Genomic DNA, 4,559 nt, shown 5'->3' on the forward strand with positions numbered 1-4,559 from the left:
GTAGACCACACTCCCAGCCTCCCTCGAAGCTAGATCGAGGCATGTGACTAATTCCAGCCCCTGGGCTGAGAGCAGAAGTAACACGTGTCTCCTCTGAGCCAAAGCGTATAAGAGCCGGCGCAACCCTCCGCGCTCTCTCCCTCTGACTCAGTGATGGGCCCTGGCGGAGGCACAAAACGGAGGCGGACGGAACCGCGGCTTCACCTGCTTCTGAGCACACCTCACGTCGGCAAAAAAGGAAACTGAGGTGTCGGGGTTACTCACGGCGTGGAGCTGAGCCCTCTCCGAACACAGTGAGTAAGCGTCCAGGGCAAATGCTACTACATGCGTGGGCAGGGAGGCCGACGCTGCACTGCCTGCCTTTAGCAGGAGGAAAAGTTCGTGCTCTCAGGCATCCAAGGGCGCAGGGAAGATTCTCTACCTGCCGCCCGACTGACCCATCCCCACGGCTCTCCCATCAGTAATTACCCTGCAGTCTGGCCCTGATGGTTACCTGGACCCTTAAGTGCCTTGCTTGGTGCCATGTGGGCTGAACCCCACAAGGGAAGGTGGGTGGGGCTGGAGAGAGCACCCCCCCCCGCGCCCTCCCTAGGCACAAACGGCAGGGTTTGCGGTGGTCTTTTCCCCGGGGCTGAGGTGGCCCCTGGAAGGGAGCGGGTGGAGGGTGAAGGTGGAAAGGAGATTCCCTCTCATCAGCAACCAGAAAAATTTTAGGGAGAGTGAAGGGGCGGCAGAGGGTCAGAAGATTGGCCCCTGGAACCGCGGAGGTGAGGTCTGACCTCCGTTCCCGGAGGCCTAGAAGACCCCCTGCTTCCTCTCTTGCAGTAAAAGGACGAAACCGAGGGCTAAAGAAGCACAACGATGACAAACAGTAAAACCACAGCTGTCGCTTAGCAGAGTTGTTCTTCCCCTTCCAGGTGGGCTTCACTTCAGGTGACCGGGTGGCTGTCACAGGGGCTGGGAGAGAGTGGAGAAAATGTTGGTCGCGAAGAAAGCCCTCTTGAAGAGGATCCCCCCTCATTTCAGACCTGTCGTCTACTGCAGCCACAGGTCCCAGGGAACCTAATTGTTCCCCCTTTTAAACCTTGTGGTGGGATGCCCGTTCCCCTTGGCCACTAGATGGCGTCCGCGTGCAGCCCCTGTTCCTCCCCAGCCCCCACTTTCTTAGTTCAGCAGGACCACCTGCAAGGCTGCGGTTCTTCCTACCCGCTCTACAAGGTGGCTTCATCTGAGATGAGGCCGGGGTCCAAAGGGAAGACAAAAGGACATGGCTCTATAACCAATTCAAGTCCTTCATGAGCCAGTAAGTTACTAAGTAATACATGGTCACAAGCTTTTCTCGCTGGTTAACATATATAACGTAATATATTCAGGGTGACCTTGGGGTCTGACACTCTATTATCCATGTAGTCGTCAAGCCCCGTACTAGGGTGTCCTTGGGCACAAGCTATAAGGACACAGGAGCATGTCCAGGCATCAGTTGTAACAATCCCCACAAACTTGGTTGAAGGCACAACAGCAGGCTCTGAGTTAGTGTTTTATAAATCATTACAGAAGCCTTCGAGGGGGGCTCAGAGGTGAGTCAGAGGGCCTTAGAACTTAGGTGTGGGGTCCCAATGGCCTGGACTTGAATCTCTTGCTGCTGGGTACCCGTTCAATTACCGTGCCTAGGATGCATAGGTATTAAGCACAACAGAAATGCTGACTTCTTATCATCCCCGTTTTACAGATGAGCACACTGACGCTCAGAGACGTTGAGCAGCTAGCCCAAGATCACACAGCTGGCAACACGTCGAGCAGAGATTCAAACACAGGTCCTTGCCAATTCTTGGCCCCACAATCGCCATCATTCAGTCTACAGGCCCGTGAGCTTAGAGCCTGCGCTAGGAAGTGCTAGCCTTCCAAGGGTGAGCCAGCCTTTCTACCTCAAATCTCTGGTTTCTACTCGTGCTTCTGATTACTTTGACTTTATTTAAATTGAGACCACCTCAGTCTAGTGAAAACAGTGGGGCGGAACCATCAGCATCACCTGGGAACTGGTTAGGAAGGCAGATTCCCAAGCCTCACCCCAGACCTGCTGGATGAGAAACTGGGGGTGGTGTCCTCCGGCGATGCTGATAAATGCTGAAGTTTGAGAACTTTTGCTGTAAAACATTCTCATAAAACCAAGCCACTAGTTTAAATCCAGCGAGCATTGATTGAGTCGGCTCTTGGTGGTTCAAAGGGGAAGGCACCAGAAACTTAGCAGAGAAGGGAAGGAAATAAACATGAAAAGTGATCTGCTCAGGAGTTCCTGTCATCACTCAGCAGTTAGCGAATCTGACTGGCATCCATGAGGATTCAGGTTCAATCCCTGGCCTCGCTCAGTGGGCTAAGGATCCAGTGTTGTCAAGAGCTGTGGTGTAGGTCGCAGACATGGCTCAGATCTGGCGGTGCTGTGGCTGTGGTGTAGGCCAGCGGCTTCAGCTCTGATTCTACCCCCCTGCCTGGGAATCTCCATGTGCTGCGGGTGCAGCCCTAAAAAGCAAATAAATAAAGCAAATATATATATATATATATATATTTTTTTTTTGTCTTTTGTCTTTTTTTTTTTTTTGTTATTGTTGTTGTTGTTATTGTTGCTTATTTCTTGGGCCGCTCCCGCGGCATATGGAGGTTCCCCGGCTAGGGGTCGAATCGGAGCTGTAGCCACCGGCCTACGCCAGAGCCACAGCAACGCGGGATCCGAGCCGCGTCTGCAACCTACACCACAGCTCACGGCAACGCCGGATCGTTAACCCACTGAGCAAGGGCAGGGATCGAACCCGCAACCTCATGGTTCCTAGTCGGATTCGTTAACCACTGCACCACGATGGGAACTCCAGCAAATATATTTTAAAAAGCTATCTGCTCAAAAGTCACAAAATGGGTAGAAAAGGGGAGTTGGGGGAGCGGCGCTGGTCCAAGTAATGTATCAGAACTGCCTGTAGCTTTTAAAGTGGGCACATGGAGTTAGGGTTGGACGGTTCTAGGAGGGGGTAAACACCTGTATTGCCAAAAGCCTTGTGGTGGTTCTGCCCCGCTGGCAAGGATGGGAAACCTGCCCTCGCAGAGACGGCTTTGGGGCTTCTCAGCCTGGCTTGCATCAGGCTTTGGCATCCAGGTGGAGTATATACTGTTTGTCACATGACAGACAACATATTACACACTGACTGCCAGGGTTTGTGGAGGGTTGCTGCCTCCTCATGCACCCGAGGCGCTCTCTGCCTGCAGCTGACCCCTGTCAACCCCAGTGCACCAAACCGGGCCATGCCGCTGTGCCTTTGCCACTGGGTGCCATGTGGTTCTCACCCAGCTTTCTGTTCTTCCACTTGGAGTGCTGGTTCTCAGGCCTGAGCACGTGGAAATCACCCGGAGAGCTTAAATATATAAATATATACGTATACACACATGCATACATATGCGTAGGTATGCAGACACACATGCACCATGCAGCTCTTGCAATATGCAGTATTTGAAGTATGCTAAAAACAATTCATCTAAAATCTTCCATTTCACTGGGTCTATTTTAGGAGAGTCAGCAGTAGTGCTGGTGAGGGGGTCTAGACCCATTGGACAGGGGGCTGGTCAGTGAGATCCATGGGCATTCCGGGCTCAGCCCACTGCCTGGGCCCCTTCCCGCTTCATGCCCCTCCCCCCTCCCAAAGCAAGGGGCGCCCAAGGGTGTGCTCAGCCAGCAGGGAGGTCTTACTGGGCTCCCCCCTCCAGGTTATTACAGACTCAGCTCCCATTAGTGGTCACGGGACCTGATGCCACTTGCGGGGGGTGGGGGAGGGGGGGCCTGTCAGGGCCTCCTGCCTCTCGGCCTCGGGCCTCTGCAGTCTCTCTGAAGAAAATTAGGAAGGAGCAGGTGTCGGGCACAGCAGATGGCAGTGAACGGCAACTTGTTCCAAAAACAAACCTCAGGGAAGGTACTGAGGTTGAGTACCTCAGGCCGACCTTGGAGAGGCCATTGGACCAGGAAAGGGGGATCTATGAAGACGGAAGTGCCCCCGGAAAACCTGTCGAAAATAGTGAAAGGCGGGCTTCCTGTCCCAAAAAATAGTCAAGTCTAGACATGACCCCTGGGGAAACGTGTGAGAATGAGACCTACGCCCTAATTTGTGTCTATGACAGATGCCATCAAAACTGCAGAGTCACGCGGGCTCCGCAACGCCTTGAGCCCTGACTTCCCCACCCCAGTGTGTGTCTTTGTGTCTACACGGCCTGGGTCTGACCTGCAGCATGAGAGGAGGATTTCAAAAGCACTTCTGTGGAGAAACTGAGGGACTCACGCACCAAGAGAGAAGCCCGCAGAGCCAGCAGCCCCTCAGCATCCGTGGCTTTGACCGCCCTGTTGGTCCCTGGCGTGATGTAATGTGTGTCTTTGCCATGCCAGGGCTTTCAGAGGTAGGCGCTGGAGAGCAGGAACTTCGCTTGTGGGTGCACCCAGCTGGCTGCCCAGCACCCACCTCCTGGTACAGAGTTACTCGGCCAGGGTGGGGATTTTTGGTTCGGTTTTGTTTTCAACTGCTGTGTGG

At 53.8% G+C, this 4,559-nt stretch overlaps 1 long non-coding RNA gene across 1 annotated transcript; it reads left to right on the top strand.

The window, feature by feature from the left end:
• Positions 1-2,554, top strand: LOC146398064 (uncharacterized). Its single transcript, XR_014820967.1, has 3 exons — positions 1-293; positions 918-1,303; positions 1,730-2,554. It is a non-coding gene; the product is annotated as an uncharacterized LOC146398064 (long non-coding RNA).
• The last annotated feature ends 2,005 nt before the right edge of the window (positions 2,555-4,559 follow it).

Source organism: Sus scrofa, chromosome 12 (genome assembly GCF_054392235.1).
Source record: "Sus scrofa isolate SSC_HxYL_T2T_F1_AM1 chromosome 12, Sscrofa_HxYL_maternal_Yorkshire_Landrace_v2.0, whole genome shotgun sequence".
Taxonomy (NCBI): Eukaryota; Metazoa; Chordata; class Mammalia; order Artiodactyla; family Suidae; genus Sus; species Sus scrofa.